Source organism: Gymnoscopelus microlampas, assembly GCF_963454915.1.
Source record: "Gymnoscopelus microlampas genome assembly, chromosome: 24".
NCBI classification, from domain to species: Eukaryota; Metazoa; Chordata; class Actinopteri; order Myctophiformes; family Myctophidae; genus Gymnoscopelus; species Gymnoscopelus microlampas.
In genome coordinates this window covers 25,856,837-25,880,415 of record NC_139961.1, presented here as the reverse complement: position 1 = coordinate 25,880,415, position 23,579 = coordinate 25,856,837, and the positions used below count along the sequence as shown (strand labels likewise).

The following is a 23,579-nucleotide window of genomic DNA, read 5'->3' as shown; positions in this document are numbered from 1 at the left end:
ATGCGGCCCTCTCATATATATTATGTTTCACAGAAAATAAGGAAAAGCATAATAGGCCCTCTTTAAGCCATTAAGACCTGGAACGCATCTGTATGTCATTTTTAGATTTCTTTGGCTTTTCAAAAATAGCAGATCTACAAGCTCATAGCGCGGCACCGAGTGCCGCGCTATGAGCTTGTAGATCTGCTATTTCTGAAAAATTGTGAAAATGCTTGCCAACCTTTCAATACTTTTTTTCCCTTTTTTTTTTTTTTTTACTCAAATCTTTGCTTCTGGGGGGTCCCTGGAACAACATATTTTGAGATGGGGGTCCGTGGCCAAATACATATCATTTTGTGGTCCTTGACATGAAAACCACTGATATTATAGCAACAAGTTTTTTGTTAGGATTTAGAAGACAATTGTAACCCCCAGAAGCAAATATTTGAGTTAAAAAATGTTTGCTTTAAAAAAAATATATATATAAATATATATATATATATATATATATATATATATTCAAAGATTTGCAAAAAAAAAACATGTTTTTTTCAACAAAAAAATAGCAGATCTACAAGCTCATCTACGCACTCGGTGCCGCGCTATGAGCTTGTAGATCTGCTATTTTTGAATAGCCCAAAGAAATGTTAAAATGACAACAGATGCGTTCCAGGTCTTAAAGGGTTAACGGAATTTGTTATTTCCTCCCAAGATAATTTTACATCATCTGCTCTTGGCGGTCTGTTTGAGGTGCCGTAGATTCATTGTTGACGACTCTGCACCTCCTGCACAAAGACATCAGTTTGCTCTCGGGAGGAATTATGTTTTCCGAGGCTTTTCTTCCATGACACTGTGAAAATCACCGGCACGTTTGTTGTGCTTACTTTATCCCCGGATTTTGCAGTCTTTACCTTAATGTGACTGCTATCAGAGGCAGACAATATGAAAGCAGTTTGTCAGTGCGTTCTTACCAGTCTAGGTGAAACTTGCCTTCAGCTTGACAACTTCTGTGAAAATTAATGACCAGGGAATTTGAAACATTACGGTTGTAGTCTGCTATAAGCTGTAAATCCCTGGTCTGTGAACCAGCAAACACCATAATACCAGACAGTAGCCTATGTGACATTGCATGGTCAACAGTGAAACTCTCCTAGAAAGTCGCATTTCGGATAAAATAGTGAACAATGATACAAATAATTTGGTTTGTCATTGTCGTTGAGAACCCCTCCTAACCCTATATGTCTTGTAGTGCAAAGGAACACTTGAATTTGTAACTACTATTCTCTTGGAAACCTTTAATTCCATTCTACAGTGATGTCTTCTTGCAAATAGCCCATGCGTTTCCTTTTTAATATAGGCCTATATGAAGCAATGTCATGGTATTGTATGTACAAGTTGTCAAGTGGTACTTCTATGGCACATCCACCACACACTTCTCGTACTTAGAATTAAACTGTACTGTTGGCTTGAACGTGACCAATGGCAGTCGACGGACTGGAGCCGTATCAACAAGATCAATCGGGTCCCAACGACTTATGCAAGGGCGGACTCCCAACGATAATGCAAACACGCCTAACAGAACCTCAAAGCACAGGACCTGTGTGCTGTTGTCTGCCAACCATTGGCTGGGTGAATTTGAACCTTTAGCCGTAGCCTGGAAACCAGAAGGGAAAAAAAAGAAAATAAATTGCCCTTGGCTGATTTGGTCTGGCCCCGTTCGGTGGTGATTGGATTTCGCTGCCCCCTAAGTTGTGGGGCACCAATCAGGGCCCAGTATGCAAATATGGGGCGGGTTTTTCCACCTGAAGCATTTTTTTAAAATCAACCCCTTGGAAATGTAGGTTCCAAACAGAGATGCCAGACTAATATCTACGCAGTGATATCAGTCTAGCCATGCCAGACTACTTTAGACCCACTCTCACTAGCGGCTAAAAGTGTAAAGACAATTATGTTTTGGCCTGAGGGTGGCACTAGATCAAAGGTCATGGCGTCATTAAAATGGTTATGGTTCCTTTAGTCTCACAATAGCAGCAAAATGAGATACCGTCTTCAACTGGTTCAAAAGTCAGCTGCCAGACTGTTCTAAGACATTCTAAGAATATCACACCCATCCTAGCTGCTCTTCAGTTTCCTTCATTTTAATATTTTATTGATGACTTTCAAAGCCCTGCAAGGCCAGGCTCCTAGTTACATTTTAAGATATTCTGGTCCCATAGGTCCCATACGAGCCTGAGCGCAGCATTAGATCCTCAGATGGGGCCCTCTTGGTTGTTCCTAAAACTCGCCTCATTACCTGCAGGGGCCATCGGGCCACAGAAGGCTTTCAAACGCCCTGTCTGAAGATCAAAGGCTAGCAAAGTCAGTGTCATCTTTTTAAATCCCGTCTCAAAATCTACTTTTATGCCAAGGCCTTTGAACAGTGCATATTTTAGTACCTTTTTAATGCATGCAAATTTCCTTGTGTGCCTTTTTATGTCTGATTGAAATAAATTCTTTCACTGACGTTATTTGATGCTATATGATTTAATTTGTTATTTTATCTTCTCTTGCTGCATTTATTTATCTTGTTTTGTGAAGCACTTTGCAACCGTGTTTGCAAAAGCACTATACAAATACATTTGTATTATTGTCATATCGTCACATCCTCCAAGGTGCTCAAAGTTTCATGGAAATCTGCCTGCCAGATTTTGCGATATCTTGTGTCCAGATGGAACGTTCGACCTAAAAGGCTGACGGTCGAAGCTATACTGGCTAATTGCCACCCTTCGAGGTTTTTGTAAGTATAATTTTACAAATACACATGTCCTAACAGAGAAATCTCGACATTAATGAACATAAAACATTGTCTCAGACGGGGATGTGTTTTGAGATGAAACCATCAGACCTCGAGGATGCAGAGGGAAGCGTCACGAGCCTAAAAGAAGCGATTAACACATGAGCACTTTAAACCTTTATACGCACCGGCTATTTGAAAATAGCCGATCTACAAGCTCACAACACGTCGCAATTTGACGTGTTTTGTGCTTGTAGAGCCGCCATTTAAAAAAAATCTTGGGAAAAAGAGAAAAATATGTTCTACATTTTAACAACACAAATCTGGTACGGGGGTCCCTGGCACAAAATGTTTTTTCAGATGAGGATACGCGGACAATTACGTATTCATGTGGGGGTCCATGACATAGGAAGCAAGCCCAAATAAGCAACTACACTTTAGAAACAAGCCCAAAAAAACGGGTGCATTTCTCCTTTCCGACATGTCGCCTTTCCGACGTTGACGAACCCTATACCTAACCCTAGCCCTAACCCTAACCGCACGCGGAAGCCACTAGTCGGAGTGGTGAGATGTCGGAATGGAGAGTGAACACCCAAAAAAACACAACCACAACCACACCTACCAATGTTTGCAAGCAACTTTACAGAAAAAAAACAAGCCGAAAGTCGCTTAGAATAAGCGGACATGGCAACACTGGTCACGACATATGCAAATGATGAACATTTAAGAGAGAAATAGATCATTGTTCTCGCTCTACTGCTGCAGCATTAAAACATGAGCTGAGCAAAGGGGAAGCAAAACAATGATAATGGTATGGGGTGCTGACATGCTACACATAATAATATTTTGAACGCACGCACGCACGCACGCGCGCGCACACACACACAAAACACGTGCATGCATTTTAGCACCGCTGAGGTATGTTAATTGCAGCAATTTGATAAATCCTACAGGAATTCCAGTGCACTATTGCTTTATTTATAGTGTAAACTGAATGGAAAACCCCTCTATCTAATCAGAAAGACTTTTTGATTTGAATGAGTCGGACAGATGATTAAATATTCATGCCAGAGAGACATTCAGGGGGAGACCAAGACAGAGAGAGACTGAGACAGAGGAAGGTAGAAGAGAGCTTGCTATAAATAAAGGAGGAGTGCAATGTCATTCAGAACAAAATTAACCATACATATTCTCCTCATATACATACTGTTGTAACGACCGGTGGGGCCAAGACCCCCAGGAATCGACGTGATAACATACTTAATGCAGGAAACACAGGTTTATTGCGGTGTTTGCGTATCATTGCTGTTGTCGGGCAGAAACCTTGTATCTCCATATTTCATTTTTTTTTTTTTTTTTTTGTCATTGTTTATGTTTGGCCCTAAATTTGTCACAAAACATTGTCAAACAAGAGTAAACAATGAGTCGTATCACGATGCGTTGTCAGCTTGTAGATTTGCTATTGTCATGTTTCTGTGGGTTTTTATAAAGGCTGAACCAATGCCAAGTATTAACAATAACTTAGTTTTGACAAATGAATACCTTGGATTAATTGGAACGCAGGTTATTTTTTTCCATATCCTGAAAAGTAATGGTTTTGGACATACAAGGTTTCCACGATATTAACAGCTCTAACATGGAATAGAGGGCGTGCTTGTGGCAACTACCCTTAACACCCATGGTTTCACACACATTTACTGTAACACATATAACATAACTTAAATGAAGGACATGACATGAAACAACAACACACTAATCCCCACAACGCGTTCCCCACGGAAAATAACAATAACGGCACTACGAAAAACAATACAATAAACAATAAACGTGCATGTGTGCCCCGAGGCATGCTGGGAAGCTCTGCCCTGCTGACTTGGCCCTCCCCGGGACGCTACAGTGTGTGTGTGAGTGCATTTGTGCGTGTGTGTGTGTGTGTGTGTGTGTGTGTGTGTGTGTGTGTGTGTGTGTGTGTGTGTGTGTGTGTGTGTGTGTGTGTGTGTGTGTGTGTGTGTGTGTGTGTGTGTGTGTGTGTGTGTGTGTGTGTGAGCACACGCATGCCTGTGTGCATTCTTACCGAGCCTGTCAACCGGAAAGCCCTAATGAAATAAAATGGGCAGGTGTAAAGATTATTCCTTCTGGGGACTAACTTTAAGTGCTGTTAGGCTCAGGACCAAGGTACATATCTCTATGGACAAGCATTACCGTTGGGCCATTTATGACTGCAATGAGTTTGCTTTAGCCAGTGATTGTGTTAAAGGAATATATACTGCCAGTGTGTGTAAGTCGTTGATGTTGTTTAGAATGTGTTTTAAGTGGGAAATAGATTCAGGCTGGTTGTTAGCTAAACGACGACTGCGGTCTGATTTATGTCACTTTTCATTCAGCAATGAAGCTCAATGTGCTTCACTGCTCAAAACACAAAAGAATAGCAAACCAGCCTTAATGCCAGCCATAAAATACATGCTAAGTGCAAAACATAAGGGGTGATTTCACCCCCTCCCCCAGGGAAGTACACATGCACATGCACAGGTCTTGTGGCAATCAATTGGACCATATAGTGTCAAGTTTTGTTTGAATTCCTGTGAGAACTATGAGGCCAGCAACAGTAGTACACCTACAGTAGCGTAGACCTTACTTTATGATTAAAGAGCAAGTCAGAGAAGTGATGTGTTGCCAAGATATTTTGGATTGTATAGACATGTAGTGGGATCAGACATTCAGGCAATAATCTAAGTGCAACGTTACTGTGTTTAATATTAATGTAATTCATCATCTTTCACTGTATATGGCAAACACATGATTATGCCTCTCTCAAAAGTAACTTCCACATTTCAACTGTTAATGGGTTTTTCTTTCTTCACAAATGAATTCTACTTTGTTGTACAACAGTGTCCCATAAAAGTAGTGAAAATAGCCGATCTACAAGCTCACAAAGTGTTGCATCATGATGCTTTGCAAGCTTGTAGATCTGCTATTTTTCTAAATAAAAGTATGTGGGTTTTATGAATATTAATCCATGGAAAAATGATTAACAAGAGCATGATGATTTAACAGCTATTGGAAAATACAAGTGAAACAAGCAATCAATAACCAAAATATGAACAAGTAATTTGCCATCGGCAATAAATAAGAACTTTTAAACCCATCCATTTGATCCTGATCCTAATACTTTTACCGATATACTAACCCAGCTAGCAGATCGGCGTTGCAACCGACGTCAGGCCGGCCTGGACAGAGCGGGCCCCGCCGAGCGGAGGCTCACCCTCCTCACGCCCTCCTCACGCCGGAGATGTCTCGCTCACCGAAATGTCCGGCGGAGTAGCATTTTAGAAGAGTCTGCGGCGGTCTGCAGCCAGCGTCACGACGTCCTGACGCTGTTAATGCCACGCTTTGAATTTTCCCTATACATTCTGACCATTGGTTCTCAAAGTGGGGTCCAGGGACCACCATGGGTCTTGAGGGAGTTCCAGGGGGTCCCCAGCTAAATGATAGGAAGGAACCAAATGGACCCTTATGGGTCTGTAAGTAAAAGTGTACATGGAACCAAATGGACCCGTGAAAAGTGTACGTTATACGTGTTTCAGAGTTAAATTAACCATGATTTTAATTAAAGATAAAGATTAATTTGGGTCCCAAAGATAGAAATGCCATTGGACTGGGGTCCCTGAAATTAAACTGGGTGAACTGCTATCATCACTGCTATCACTTCATTTTCACTGCTATCACAGCACAGAAATAATCCAAATATACAAATTCAACACCATTAAAAAAGTGAAACGTAAAACTATTTATATAAACTCTGTCTGTCTGCCTGTCTGGCTGTATGGGTCTGTAAAGCTATATTTTTGCTACAGTCGTATGACAGTTGCACAAATAAAAAATAAGAACATTTTGGCAGCTTCCCTGCTGTATCTGAGTATGCTGACCCCTGATGTACATGAAATAATGCAGTAAAGACTTTTTTTCTCTTTTTTTTATTAGAAAAAGGCACAGAGATAATCCAAATATACAAATGACATTATCAAAAAAGTGAACAAGTAAAACTATAAAAAAAAGTAGTCCAAATTAAACACTATCAAAAAAGTCAACAAGTAAAACTATAACATTTTTTTTGTGCCATTTCCCCCCCTAAACCTGAAGCCATTTGTAATCGTGTATATTAATGTTATTTAATGTTCAAAACAAAATAAGGTGACCTCAGTAATAATACTGATAATAGTACTACTGAATAATTCCAAGGATTAATTGCTCCTCAGTTGTTGTTTTTATTATTCTTATTCTGTTGCTATTATATTTATTCCTTGCATTGTTAATTCTAATTTAGAGTTGATGTATTTGCTTATTTAAAACAAAATATATATAATGAAGTGTCTTATTATTATTATCAATATCATTATTATTATTACCCTTATTATTATTATTATTATTATTATTATCAAGTTGTATAATTCATTATTAGCACTAAACATACTTTATTTAGGCCTTACAGCAGGAACTCAATATACTCCAGTTCAGTAGGTGGCGATATACACCGGATATACGCAACGGACGCTTACATCAAATCAATGACCAGTGTTGCCATATTTTGCGAGAGAAATAAGCAGCCAGGTCTATGAAAACAAGCCCAAAACTGTGTATTGCTGGCTATAGTCATGTGGTGACTATAGGCCACATGGCCTAGATATGTATGTGTATATATATATTGAAAATAGCCGATGTACAAGCTCACAACGCGTCTTCAAACAAACCCAAAGTCGCTTATAATAAGCAGACATGGCAACACTACAGCTCCATTCTTTGAGCAACGGTAGGACATCCGGTTGCTTCTGCGTCGGCCCTTCTCTTTCTCCTCTATGCTTCTCGACAGAGGGAAAACATACCGCTGATATATCTATCCTTTTCCTCCGGGGAAATATAATTTAAAGGTTAGTGTATTAGCCTACTATTTTGTTTGTATCTGTGTGGATGTATGCCTGCTGTGTGTAGTCTAAATATCTCGTTTTACAAATGTTTGACTGTTTCATTGTGTACATGTTAGCGTGCTAGCTGGCTAGCTTACTGTAGCTAACTGACTAGACTTTTCTTGCTACCCACATTACTTTTAATCACGTCACAGAGTTATGATACTAACTGTTGATCGATGGATTGGTAGGTGAATCTGTGTTATGGATACTTGTACTTATTTTATTTATATAGATCGCCGAGCTCATGTTAGCTGAAGGCTAGAATAAGGCAGAATTAAGCTAAAAGCTTACACACACACACACACACACACACACACACACACACACACACACACACGGCTGCTAATTTTCTTAATTATTTTGCTTTACATTAAATGAACTGGCTGCTGAAAATAGCCAATCTACGATCTTATGCCACAGCCGAAATACCCTGCATTGATATTAGTATGTTACTGTTTGTAGTTTTTTCCTGCGATGGAGCATGATACGGCTTTGATTGTGTCTAACCCTTCTCTTTTTCTTTTTAATTTTCTTTCTTTCTCAGATGTTTCTGCTCGTCATTTCCTGCATCACAGCAGTGGGGATGAAGAGATCGGGAGCATCTGTGATGACCAAGCTTATAAAACCATGGTAGGTTTAACATGAGTCTAGAAGTAATGTACAGCATAAAGTAGAGCCTGACTAAAAAAACAAAAACTGTTTGATTACTTACACACTATCCCTGTGTCTGTATGTTCCAGACGCAGCGCTGTTTGACCTGGTGAGGGCAGTGACCACATTCAAGAACCTCTTGGACCTCACGTTTTGCAAGGTAAGGGTGTGACTACACAGTTATCCAAAATAGCCAATCTACAAGCTCACAGCACGCCACATTTATTTTACCATAAATCCCTGAAACCTCTCTATGTCATGATAGTTGAAAATTATGTGAAAATGGTGTTGGTGTGGAAATTTAGTGAGGCATTGGAAGAGGGGAACTGATCAATGTATCAAGGGTTTCTACACACTGAGTTAAATTAACATACATTTCACTATATAAATTGGGGTCTCAGAGATAGCCATGCCATTAACAGGGTCTGTAGACCTGATGCATGTTAAATTGGGGGTCCTTATTATTAAAACCAACACCACCGTTGTCTAATTTATTTCCTTTCTCTCCCTCTCAGTTGGCGTTCGTTGGGTGGCTCACGTGACGCGTTCCACATGAAGGAACTGCATTGGCTTTGGAAGAAGAGGCGGGCGACAGACACCAGCACACAGAACCCAAAATTGAATTAAATGAACAGTGGCCCATTTTGTATTCATTCCAGTAGCTTTGATATGGCTCTGAGTCTGTGGCATGTTAACTAGAAACACATACAGTACACCAGGACAAACTACAGCGGTAACACATGGAATCAAAATGGACCTTTACATGTCTGAGCGTCTGTGTACAGATAGAACCAAATGGACCCTTACAGGTCTGCAAGAGTACAAATGGACCTGCCCTGCCAAGGTAAAGAGCAGTAACTAAGTTTTTGGACACGCCGACTTATTTGAGTATCCCAAAGGTCAAATTAGCCTTTGTGATTTTGGGGGATAAACAATTACCTCATTTTTCAGTGATTTTTGATTTCGTAGTTACTGCTCTTTACCTTGGCAGGGCAGCATAGATCTCCTATTTTTTTAACATTCTTATGCATTTTTTACTTGACATTCTGCTCAATGGGTATGTTTACTTTTGTCCAGTAGCTTTGATATGGCTCTGAGTCTGTAGCATGTTAACTAGAAACACATACACCAGTAACACATGGAACCAAAATGGACTTTACATGTCTGAAAGTCTGTGTACAGATGAAACCAAATGGACCCTTACAGGTCTGCAACTCTGAGTGTACAAATGGACCATCTCCTATTTTTTAATATTCTTATGCATTTTTTACTTGACATTCTGCTCAATGGGTATGTTTACTTGTTTTGTTACTTTAAGTAGGCTATTGATTACCAGTCTGACTTCACACATATTATTACAGCATTGATACTTTTATGTGGAATACTTTTCTCACTGTCTGCCATTTTAATTAAAGTGATACATTTGTATTTTAGGATTATTATTTCTGTGCCTTCCTTTTCTAATAAATACCATAACAATGGAGTTAATGTCTGTGCTGCATTATTTCATGTGGGCCATGTATTTTATGCATTATGTCATGTTCTTAGACAGATACTTAGAGATACAGGGGAACTGTGTGATGGGGACCTTATTCTGTATTGCTACTTGACATGTTTATAGAAACCTCAAATGCGGGTGGGTGGGGGGGGGGTGACAATGGCCGCTAAATATAGGGGATGAAAGGGAGGAGGGGGGGGGGTATATACAGCATTATATGACGGCGCTACGCTATCCGGCCGCTATCGACGACCGGCGGCGTGGCGTGGAGACGGCCTCACGCCAGAAATTTGCGATATTTTGCTAGCTGGGAATGTCTGAGTGCTAACCCAACTACCAGCTAACATAGCCTACGAATACAACAATGTTGATGAAGCAAAATACATTGAAACTTGCATCTATGTAAATGTGTCTCTGATGATGGCCCATCATTACACTGTCATTTATTATAAGCCTTTCACATTGAAATTGACCCTGCTGGAAGAATGTGAGGAGATGGGAGGAGCTGTTAGTCCTAGAAAGATAAAAAAAGGTGGTGTTTTCACTCCAAATCTCCACACTGTCCTCCTGCTCAGACTCCAGGACACACCACTCTCTGGACACACCCCGGCCCAAACACACAACTCACAGTGAGGGAGGACAGACTGTCTTTCCACAGCTACAGGAGGCTCTATCTTCAGTTACACACCTCTTCCACCAGGGGGCGAAAGGCACTAAGAAGGCAACAGTGGCTGGATCCTTCAATGCGCATGTGTGAAACACGTTAACCCGGAAGCAAGTGCAAAAGCAAAGCAAAGTTTGTTGTTTACCCAGGGTGTCGGACTAAGCACGAAGCTTGTTTCCAGCCGGACCCTGCATGGAAGCCTTGCTCAAGGGCTATTCAGCGGTGATTCATGATTGATGTGATGAATTGGGGAATCGAACTAGGGACCTTCCGGTATCAAGGCCGCCCCTCTAACCACTAGGCCACCGCTGCCACTGTGCGTGTTGTGATCTTGGTGAAAAACGTGTCATAAAGGCTTTAACTCTATGCATAAAGGAGGTATTAAGAAACGTGTCAAATGGAGTCTGTACAGCTGAAGATAAATGAACACATGACGTCGGTGGGAGAGGAGATATTGTGTGTTTTGGACAAACAGCAGCGTGGTGCTGATGTTTGTTGTGTGAAGCTTGTCAGAGTGTTTGTGTTGGAGCGCCTCAGTGCGGCTGCAGAGTTCATGTGCAACCTCTTCCAGAGAGAGATGGAGACTCTAGAAACTCTGCTGGAGAAACCAAACAAACTGCTGGACATTGATTTGTCTATGGACATCGATCTACACACTGCAGGTATGTCTGTTACACACACAACATCAAACTACACCCTGCAGGTATGCCTTGTTACACACACAACATCAAACTACACACTGCAGGTATGTCTGTTACACACACAACACACAAGTGCCACATGGCTAAAAATGTATTTGCGTCACACCAAAGTCCTTATTATTGAAGTCCCTATTCATGTCAAAAAGTTCTTATTATTAAAGCGTAAATTGTATTCCTTCATTCCAGATCATAGTGTGGAGTCCAGTCTGCAGGTGAAGATAAGTTCTCAAGCCAGGACTGTTTCTATTAAGCAGGAAACTGAAGACCACCTTAAACAGGAACCTGAAGACCACATTAAACAGGAACCTGAAGACCACCTGGATCTCAGTAAGTTTCAAGCACTCTTTCTTTATTTTATTGGAGAAAGTGGGCTGGTACTGAGGGTGTAAGGATGAACCGAAATGAATCAAGTCATCGATTTAAGCAATGTGACTACATAGATCCATTGACCCCTGCATCTATCTAAATGCACCATGAATCGGACAATGGTCCGGTTGTTAAAGTATTATTGGGTTCACTGAAGCGTTGCTGTCATTTGATTTAATATTTACAAGTAATTACTAAATTGACTCAAAATAATAGCCTCTCATTCAGGTCGTCTCGTCCCGCTGCAATGTAAACAAAAAAAGGCCACACCCTTTACTGCACAGAGCGCAGTCAGCACACCATCACATTTTAATTTTGGAAGATTTGGGCAAAGAGTAATCTGTTGATACTTTTTCCAGCCACTACTCTGCACTGAGGCACTCCAGTGAAGGTACAAGATTCAAACCTTTTATAAAGTCTCACTGTATCTTTTTCCTAGACTTCCTGCACGTCCCTGTGTGCAAAGAGGAGGTTTCACCAGAAGAGGAGTGGGGCCCCAGTCTGGTCCAGGTGGAACCACAACCTCCACAGATTAAAGAGGAACAGGAGGAGGAGCTACTTCAAAGACCAGAAGAGGTTGGTGCGTCAACGTTGACATTATTAGCAGTGAAAAGGGAAGATGATGATGAAAACGGAGAGACAAAGCCTGTAGCCAGCACCTCAACTGAACACATGAAAACAGAAGCTGATGTAGAGGACTGTGGAACATCACAACCAACTAATAATGACCAGTTCACCTCTTCACACTGTACTGAATCAGACACTGAAGACAGTGATGAGTGGGAGGAGACTAGGGGAGATCAGTCAGCTTTAAACACACTGAAATCACACAAGAAACAAAATGTGGGAGGACAGCGCAGGCAGTCCCTGAAATCATCAAAACAAACTCACTCCATGAGGAGTCACAAAGGGGAGAAACGTTTTAGTTGCACAGAGTGTGGCAAAATGTTTAATCGCAAGGAATATCTGAAGAGACACACAATGATTCACACAGGGGAAAAGCCCTTTCTTTGTTCTGTTTGTGGTAAAGGCTTTAATCAGAAAAGTATTCTAAAAACACACACGATGACACATACAGGTGAAAAGCCCTTTTCTTGTACAGTTTGTGTTAAAGGCTTTGTTAGCACAGGTGATCTAAAAAAAACACATGAGGACTCATACAGGCGAAAAGCCCTTTTCTTGTACAGGTTGTGGTCAAAGCTTTACTGAGAAAAGTGCTCTAAACAAACACATGAGGACTCATACAGGCGAAAAGCCCTTTTCTTGTACAGTTTGTGTTAAAGGCTTTGTTAGCACAGGTGATCTAAAACAACACATGAGGACTCATGCAGGCAAAACACCATTTTCTTGTACCGTTTGTGGTAAAGGCTTTGCTCACAATTCTAATCTAAAAACACACATGAGGACTCATACAGGCGAAAAGCCCTTTTCTTGTACAGTTTGTGGTAGCAGCTTTACTCGGAAACATTCTCTTAAAACACACATGAGGACTCATACAGGCTAAAAGCCCTTTTAGTTTGTGATAAAGGCTTTGCTAGAATGTCTAATCTAAAAACACACATGAGGACTTATACAAGGGGCAAGCCTTTTAGTGGTAGTTAGTCACACACACTTATGTGACACATATATGATCATTCAGTCTAATTCAGGATGACAATGAGAAGGATGCTAAAGCAGAGGAATTGTATAATCTGACAATGGCCGCGTTTCCCAAACGAATTTGAGCTCCTGCGTAGCCTAGAAGCTGCGTAGGTGCCTCCACGCATCTGCGCAGTAGCAACCCCGCTGCGCACTATCTTCGTTAGTAGCAGCTGTGTGTGCCCAACGTCTCATCTAAATTGGCTTCAGTAGACACCATCTTCGTAGGTTCCGTTTCGTCTGTGCTAAAACTACATTCGTGAGACAGCATGCACGTGAAGAGATCCTGGACGTAGCCTACGTAAAGCCTACGTCAACTACGTAGTGCTATCCTACTATAGTTTAAACACCCTTTGCATACATATATCTATATATACAGGATTTTGCAAAAATACTAAGATAAAGTCGCACCTTTATCTAACTTACCTTTATATGAATTGGACACTTACATTTTTATAGGTACATTCTGTAATGTATTAAAATGCATTTTTTAAGGTGACATTTCAATGATCTTAAATAAACACTGCGGCCATTGTTCGCCGTTCAAAAAAATTCAGAGGATAGAGGGGGCGTCCCCCTGCATGATTGACAGCTTAACGCGTAACGGGCGACGCCTCCCCAAAAAAACAGACATATATACAACAAACACACTGCGACATGCCGTGTTGATAGCTTGCAGATCTGTTATTTTGGGTAGGGCGAGCGGCTGCAGTGCTTCGTCCTCTATGCATGAACCCGAAGTTTACAAATCGTACTCTCACGGATAATCCGATCATCTAATAAAAATATTAAGCACATGCCAAGTTAACTAAAGGTATATAAATGATGCTGAGCTAAATATGTTTCCTTAATTTCGAAGTTTTATAGTTAAACGTTATGATGAAAGTGCAGTTCCTCTCACAAAGTGACAGCTGGCGAGCGCAACAGCTCGCCATGTTTATGAATGGTTAAAACATCTTTTGAAAATAGCAGATCTACAAGCTCACAACGTGTCACAAGCTTGTAGATCTGCTATTTTCAAAAGATGTTTTAACCATTCATAAACATGGCGAGCTGTTGCGCTCGCCGAGCGCAACAGCTGTCACTTTGTGAGAGGAACTGCACTTTCATCATAACGTTTAACTATAAAACTTCGAAATTAAGGAAACATATTTAGCTCAGCATCATTTATATACCTTTAGTTAACTTGGCATGTGCTTAATATTTTTATTAGATGATCGGATCATCCGTGAGAGTACGATTTGTAAACTTCGGGTTCATGCATAGAGGACGAAGCACTGCAGCCGCTCGCCCTTTTACGCACCGGCCCGGCCCGGCCGGTCTTTTCATAGATTTCATAGAACGATGGGTGTTACAGGCGGCCCAGGGCGCTCGTTACAAGATGCTTCGTAGGACAGTACTCCCCTCCTACTGTGGGCGGGGAGTATGCTGCGCGCATTCTGTCTCACGAATGTACTTTTACCACACACGCAGCCAGTTTAGATGGCACGCAGGGGCACAACCACCTGCTACTAATGAGGGTAGAGCGTAGGTTTGGCCGAGTCCCAGCTGTGTAGGAGACGCTTGCGCAAGCTGCGTACGGCCACGCATGACCTGAAATCTACGTGCCTGCTATGGTACTGCGAAGCATGTGACGTCACACGTTAGACCCGTCGTCGGACCTGCGACGATGCTCTACGCACGAGCTCTTTGGGAAACCCGGCCAATATCAACATGACTGAATAAAACAAACTATTTGTTTCTAGTTTCTTGTGTATAGAGTTTTGTTTTATCTTTTGTATGGTTCTTATTTTCTATTCAATATGATAAAATGTCAAAGAAAAAAAAAGTATCTTGTATTATTCCCTCCAGCTCATAGGTTATTGGTAGAACAATATGAGCACCAGTGTCTGTCCACATTTGTCAGGATTAAAAAGAGTCACGTTTATTATTATTTTCATTAATATTAATATGCCTGCAATAAATATGTTCATTGATATGCATATCAATGCAAGTGCTGACAAGCTGCTGAGTTTGTGTAAATGGTAAATGGTGCATTTATATAGCGCTTCTATCCGAAGCGCTTTACATTGATTGTGCCATTAACCCATTCACACACACATTCATACACCGATGGCGGAGGAAACCATGCAAGGCACTGCTCATCGGGAGCAATTAGGGGTTCAGCGTCTTGCTCAAGGACACTTCGACACTAACTCTAGGGGAGCGACCCAGCCCGGGATCGAACTGGGAACCTTGCGGTTTTCCAGTTCACTCTACCCGGCCACTCTACCCCTGAGCCACTGCCGCCCCTTTGTGTAGCAGTTCACTTTGTGGTGACATGTGTGTTGTTCGGATTGTTAAAAGGATCAGAGTACATCTTTGGTAGATGCCAGAGACAGTTGAGATAGTTACATTCTACAGAGTTGTTTGTCTTTATTGAGGTGTTTTTCTGAACAAAATTGTTTTTTTTTACGTATTACTTGTACATTCTATTTTTGAACATTTTGAAAATGTTTTTGTTTGTTTAGTTTAATAAAGGTTTTAACACCACATGTCCTCTATGTATGCTTTATCATTACAGAAATGTTTTCAAATATGTAGGGCTGTCACGATTATGAATTTCTGGAGATGATTAATTGTTATACAAAAAAATTGCGATTGATGAATATATTGTCTTATTTTCCACTTATTACACGGCTACTTAATAAATAAATAAATTGACACAAAAGTAACAACAAAACTAAGTATTTCCTTGCTTACTGCAATGAAAGTATTCCATTAGTATTGGGCTGGGCGGAGAAGTTCGCCTCGGAAAACAAATGATAGTCCATAGGGTAACCGGAAGACTCGCCCCAAAACACAATCGTCACCATACAGTATATGGCAATTTGAGGGTTCATAACAAGGAAAAGTTGGGCAACCCCTGTAAAGTAAGTGCAACATGGCTGACATGTGTAAATGGTCAGTTAACCCATTAAGACCCGGAACGCATCTGTGTGTCATTTTTAGATTTGAGCTAAAAAGCCTTATTTTACACTTTCGCTATTCAAAAATAGCAGATATACAAGCTCGTAGCGCGGCACTGAGAGGTTCCCCTCCCCCCTACAGTACCTCTGTTCTATCAAAGTATTTGTTCAGATACAAATTCAGCGTGGCTGATTTTGATATTTTTAATGCACATTTCCATGTGCATGCAACAGCACAGGGTTGCTACACGTACATGGAGTTAGAGGGATGGGCAGAAACCGTATATTTTCAAATTTCAACTGTTAATGGGTTTTTCTTTCTTCACAAATGAATTCTACTTTGTTGTACAACAGTGTCCCTTAAAAGTAGTGAAAATAGCCGATCTACAAGCTCACAAAGTGTTGCATCATGATGCTTTGCGAGCTTATGTAGATCTGCTATTTTTCTAAATAAAAGTCTGTGGGTTTTATGAATATTTAAAAAATGATTAACAAGAGCATGATGATTTAACAGCTATGGGAACATACAAATGAAACAAACAATCAATAACCAAAATATGAACAAGTTATCCATGCCAAATAAGAACTTTTAAACCCATCCATTTGATCCTGGTCCTAATACTTTTACCGGTATACCAATGTCTGAGTGCTAACCCAACTACCAGCTAACATGGCCTACGAATACAACAGTGTTGATGAATCAAAAGACATTGAAACTTGAATCTATGTAATTGTGTCTCTGATGATGGCCCATCATTACACTGTCTTTTCTTATAAGCCTTTCACATTGAAATTGACCCTGCTGGAAGAATGTGAGGAGATGGGAGGAGCTGCTAGTCCTAGATAGATAGTGTTTGTGGGATGGCGGAGCCGCTTTTTTCCAACTAAACAATATCAGTCTTCTAGCAAATGAAAGCAGGATATGATAAATGGTTAGCAGTAATGACCGTTACAGAAAAAGGTGAAATTAGATGTATATTTTTACTTTTCATATAAGAGATAGTTTGAGTGAAAGTTCTATTTATGTAATGTGTTTATAGTAACTTAATTCATCACATTACATTCACAAATGTGAACCTTGACAATAAAACATCTAATTTGGTCACCTTGACACACCCTGACCTCTCACCATGACACAAGGGTCAATAAGCAGAACATTGTACATCCCATCTTAAGACCCGACTCAGATAAGAGAATTATTTCATATTCACTCATATATTCATTAATACAACATTGTTGAAGTCTGAAGATACTGATTGTCTGTGTACTGTGCATGCATTTCATAATATATGCATTTATAAATACATGGTCTCATATTCATATATTTTATATCAATCTTATAGGAATCAAGACATATTTGAATTACTTGAAGATTACAAATCCATTCATCCACAAATGGATGCTCTTGGTTCTCTTGTAACAGAAAGTCAACAGTTTCTAGAAGGTTGCATGGATGGAGCATGTCTGGGGGAGGAGGGAGGGGTGGAGCACATGTTGGGACATGTAGACAAATATATATGGTATAAATAATGTAATTAAATAAATAAATATATATATATATATATATATACATATACACATATACACACACACGATATGGTGTTGAAGCCAGTTAGTACACATTGCTTTATGCCTTCTGACTTCTTGTATATTCCTTGCTGCTTTAGATACCATACCTGTCATCATGAAATGTTTAACTTCATTACACCTAGTTGTTATATTGCATTGTTGTGTCATCACTGTCCTTGCTGAACATGTCCCATCAATATTTCCCTTATTGTACTAAGTGAGTGACAAATAAACCCTTCTTGGTTTATTCTTGACCCCCCCCCCCCCCCTCCTTGTTCTTGTATGAAGACTCTTCAAGGTAATAATTATACAATCACAGTAAGTTGATGTCTGGAGGTGTCACCAATTAGTGCACTAAACAGAATACTATTTAGTAGTTTAGTTTTAAAATATTCCTTATCTTTATCTTGTTATAACGACCAAAGTCATTAGGTGGTGGTGTGCAATACGATGACTGTAGTTATATAGACTGTCTTTTGACTTGTTTGTAATAAACATTTCAAGTCAAGATGCAGCTCACAATGTGTTGGTTTACTGGGTTTCTGGAAATGTAATGTAATCACATGGAAGACACTTGGTGTCATTTTCTAAAGACAGCTATGTGATCATTCACAAGACAAAAGGAATGCTGCAGTGCAGGTGTGAAGTGGGTGACGGAGATATTTCTAAAGACCTTGTAATTCTACAGAACACAAGATGTTTGTCAAATAAATGAAGATGCTGTGATGTACAATGAAGACTATGAACAGAATTTAGCAATCAGTTATTCCTTCACCTCACCAGGTTGTATTGTTCTGAAGGAATTTGGAGCAATCTTGTAAAATAGTTCTGAATAGAATTGAGGATTTGAAATGTAGTGACATTTAGTGAAATGTGTTAATTTACTAACATAGAAGTATGTAATCCCAGACAAAAACAAAATCTGCTTTCATTGAAAACACATTGTTACAATTGCCCCCATTGGGGCAACCATGATTAAATCCCACATTCTAGCTAGAAACACATATACTAGCGGTTGCTGACGTTTGGTATTTGTGACCAAAACATAGAGATACAATTCATCTAAGTTTAAATTAGCTGTCATCTTAACTTTATACAGCAGAAGGGAAATACTACATTCAAAAATGTACGTTTACACCTCAAAATCTGTTTTTGTTGAAAACTTCTGCTGAGATGAAATGATCATTCTACCCTTCCATAGGCGGAGAGAGGACCCTACTGAACATGTACAGAAGAAGACTACCCATCGAGCTTGTTTCTGATTAGAATTATTGAGTGTGTTACGTTTGCCCCCTGTTAATTTTAACCCCAGTCTCCATACATCTGTATAAGAGATGTCCACTTGTGATCACCCAGAATGGAACTGGTTAACAGGCCCATAAACACCCAGGATGAAATACATTGATTGACTCAAAATATGTAGAGGGCATAGTATACACATCCAAGGTGCTGATGTATTATCTATGAAGGCAGTGAGTTCATAATCATTTAGTTTTTACACATTTAATTCATCTTTATCTTGGCAATGACCATTCAAAGTAGTAATTTGGTGGTTTGTGATCAACAACATTTATAAAGGTAATAACTCGGAGTGGTAAGAGTGAGTTTCCTCTTTTATACTTTGTCAATGGAACAAACGTTTGTTCTTTTGACATGTAAAACATGTTTAAGAGGATATAGCACCGGAGTCAGAGTGTGGTGGTAACATTGCATACAACATTAATGGTTGTATTAATGGTAATGTTGCATACAATATTACCACCTTGCAAGAAAAAAGTGCATATGAGTAACTATGTAATGTCTATGTTCCCTGGAGAAGAAAGTGGAAGACTCAGTCAAAATATCGGCCTCAGAGCACCTTTTTATTTGTAAGACAATCAGAGGATTAATTATAAATGTTTGGCTCAAACATGACAGAAGCAGCAAACTTCCAGTTTACGAGTTAAATACAGTGCAATGTCTGTGATATTGGTTTTAATATTCACTCAATATTCACTCATGTAAGACTGTACAGCAATAACAACAGTTGTGTACAGAATCAGACCAGACTAAAAACTAAAAGTGAAGGTAGCTATACTCAAGTGAAATAAATGAACGTCAAAATGACAGAGTTTTGACAAAACTGACAGAACTCATTTAACTTTGAGCATGAAGCTTTCAGATGGCTCCCCGTCATTGATTTTCCCTAAATAGTCCATGTATACACATGTGTAACTTTAACATTTCAAAATGTTCTTTTGGAAACAAAATATGACCATGTTAATCCACAAAAGCCTGTTATTTGGGGTCAAATGATGCTTGTCAGTTGTTCACACACCTGGTGAGACAGTGACACCTCTAATTGTAATCAATGACCACATTTGCATGGATATAGGTCATTTTCTAAAGACAGCTAAGTGATCATTCACAAGACAAAATAAATGTTGCAGTGCAGGTGTGAAGTGGGTAAGGGAGATATAGGACCTTGTAATTCTACAGAACACACAATGTTTGTCAAATAAATTAAGATGCTGTGATGTACAATGAAGACTATGAACAGAATTTAGCAATCAGTTATTCCTTCACCTCACAGGAGAAATCTTGTAAACTAGGAAATAGGCCATTCTATTTCCTTTATCTATCTTAATGGCTCTGCTTGACTAGCAAGATTGAGATGAGAGAAACTCATCCACACAAGGACATGACTAGAGTTGTTTATTATATAATCTTAATGGTTCTACTTGACTAGCAAGATTGAGATGAGAGAAACTCATCCACACAAGGACATGACTAGAGTTGTTTATTATAATGTAGCGAGTGTCACACAGTTCACAATCATTTGTCATTGGTTTGTGCATGTATGGCATTTTAGGGTGCTTAACTGAGTAAAATTAATTCCAAATTAAGATTTCTCTCCAGTGTGAATTCTCTGGTGTGTTTTAAGGCTGGACATCACAGAAAAGTGTTGTCCACACAGATCACACCCATAAGGTTTCTCTCCAGTGTGAATTCTCTGGTGTATTTTAAGGCTGGACATTCGAGAGAAGTGTTGTCCACACTGATCACACCCATATGGTTTCTCTCCAGTGTGAATTCTCTGGTGTGTTTTAAGGTCGGACATTTGAGAGAAGTGTTGTCCACACTGGTCACAACCATATGGTTTCTCTCCAGTGTGAATTCTCTGGTGTGTTTTAAGGCTGGCAATTTGAGAGAAGCGTTGTCCACACTGATCACATCCATAGGGTTTCTCTCCAGTGTGAATTCTCTGGTGTGTTTTAAAGTTGGCAATTTGAGAGAAGCGTTGTCCACACTGATCACATCCAAAGGGTTTCTCTCCAGTGTGAATTTTCTGGTGTGTTTTAAAGTTGGCAATTTGAGAGAAGTGTTGTCCACACTGGTCACAACCATAAGGTTTTTCTCCAGTGTGAATTCTCTGGTGTATTTTAAGGTTGGACATTCGAGAGAAGTGTTGTCCACACTGATCACACCCATATGGTTTCTCTCCAGTGTGAATTTTCTGGTGTGTTTTAAAGTTGGCAATTTGAGAGAAGCGTTGTCCACACTGATCACATCCATAGGGTTTCTCTCCAGTGTGAATTCTCTGGTGTCTTTTAAGGTGGTCCATTTGAGAGAAGCGTTTTCCACACTGATCACAGCTATAGGGTTTCTCTCCTGTGTGAATTATCCAGTGTTTTTTAAGGTGGGCCATTTGAGAGAAGCGTTGTCCACACTGTTCACATCCATAAGGTTTCTCTCCAGTGTGAATTCTCTGGTGTGTTTTAAGGCTGGCCAGTAGAGAGAAGTGATGTCCACACTGATCACATCCATAGGGTTTCTCTCCAGTGTGAATTCTCTGATGTATTTTAAGTTTGGACATGCAACTGAAGCGTTGTCCACACTGATCACAGCAGTGTTGTTTTGGTTTAGCCAAGCTTCTTTGTCCATTCACTGCTGGTAGCACAGGGAAGCCAGGCTGATGATTCAACACTGGATTGCACAAAGACAAAGGAAATATGGTTGAGAGATGGGAATAGAGTACAAATGTACAACTTACTTAATTACAAGTTGTTCCCTAGAAAATTGGGAGTTTAACCACCAGCCAACCATGGATATATATATATATATATATATATATATATATATATATATATATATATATATATATATATATATATATATATATATATACACGTATATACATATATATATACGTATATATATATATATATATATATATATATATATATATATATATATATATATATATATATATATATATATATATATATATATATATCATACAAACAAAGGAGGCAAAGCAGCAATAAAGAGCAGAATAATCAGCAAAGCTATAGGTTGAATTAAAATGAAACACAAGTTTAAGTTTAAGACAAAAGTATAAGATTGAGACAAGTAGTGAGACTGCTTAATGTAAAACTTGAAAAGTAAAGTAATACAACATTTGTACGCAGAGCAGGGAAATTAAAACTAGAAAGGAGGTAGAGAAAGTAACATACCATTTTCTTTGGGTCCCTCCTGTTCGGCAGAACTGTCCCTGGTTGGGTTGAGAGAGTTCATCTTCAACTGAATTCTGGAGTCCACAGTCAGATCTGATCAGAATTGATTGATATCCTGGAGTTGTGGTGGATACATTACAACTACAAACTCTAGTTATACTAGAGAGCCTGGGGGTGGAGCCAATAACTGCTTTGAATGATTGGACAAAGAGAACAATACAACCAAGTCTCCACCAATCACAACCTAACATACTTCTACACCCCTACATGCCCCCCCCCCCCCCCCCACTTAATGGCCCTGCTTGAATGATGAATAGCAAATGTAAATGAAAGCAGGACATGAGAAATGGTTAGCAGTGATGACCGTTACAGAAAAAGGTGAAATTAGATGTATATTTTTACTTTTCATATAAGAGATAGTTTGAGTGAAAGTTCAATTTATGTAATGTAACTTAATTCATCACATTACATTCACAAATGTGAACCTTGACAATAAAACATCTAATTTGGTCAGCTGTTGCACCTTGACACACCCTGACCTCTCACCATGACACAATGGTCAATAAGCAGAACATTGTACATCCCATGACCAGACCCAAGAAGAGTTTATTTGTCACTCACTTAGTACAATAAGTGAAATATTGATGGGACATGTTCAGCAAGGACAGTGATAACACAACAATGCAATATAACAACTAGGTGTAATGAAGTTAAACATTTCATGATGACAGGTATGGTATCTAAAGCAGCAAGGAATATACAAGAAGTCAGAAGGCATAAAGCAATGTGTACTAACTGGCTTCAACACCATACTGGTATGTATATATATATATATATATATATATATATATATATATATATATATATATATATATATATATATATATATATATATATATATTACATTATGTGGAAATACACGGTTGTACAACTTGTACAACAGTGTCCCATAAAAGTAGTGAAAATAGCCGATCTACAAGCTCACAAAGTGTTGCATCATGATGCTTTGCGAGCGTGTAGGTCTGCTATTTTTCTAAATAAAAGTCTGTGGGTTTCTAGGGAAAATGATTAACAAGAGCATGATGATTTAACAGCTATGGGAAAATACAAATGAAGCAAACAATCAATAACCAAAATATGAACAAGTAAGCCATGCCATCTGCAATAAATAAGAACTTTTAAACCCATCCATTTGATCCTTGTCCTAATACTTTTACCGGTATACCAATGTCTGAGTGCTAACCCAACTACCAGCTAACATAGCCTACGAATACAACAATGTTGATGATGAAACAAAAGACATTGAAACTTGCATATGTAAATGTGTCTCTG

The 23,579-nt window shown here is 39.4% G+C and overlaps 1 long non-coding RNA gene across 1 annotated transcript; it reads left to right on the top strand.

Annotated features, from left to right (window-relative positions):
• The first annotated feature begins 7,506 nt into the window (after window positions 1-7,506).
• Window positions 7,507-9,824, top strand: LOC311040791. The gene is made up of 4 exons (XR_014600314.1): window positions 7,507-7,677; window positions 8,261-8,346; window positions 8,457-8,527; window positions 8,883-9,824. It is a non-coding gene; the product is annotated as an uncharacterized lncRNA (long non-coding RNA).
• Window positions 9,825-23,579: the final 13,755 nt, after the last annotated feature.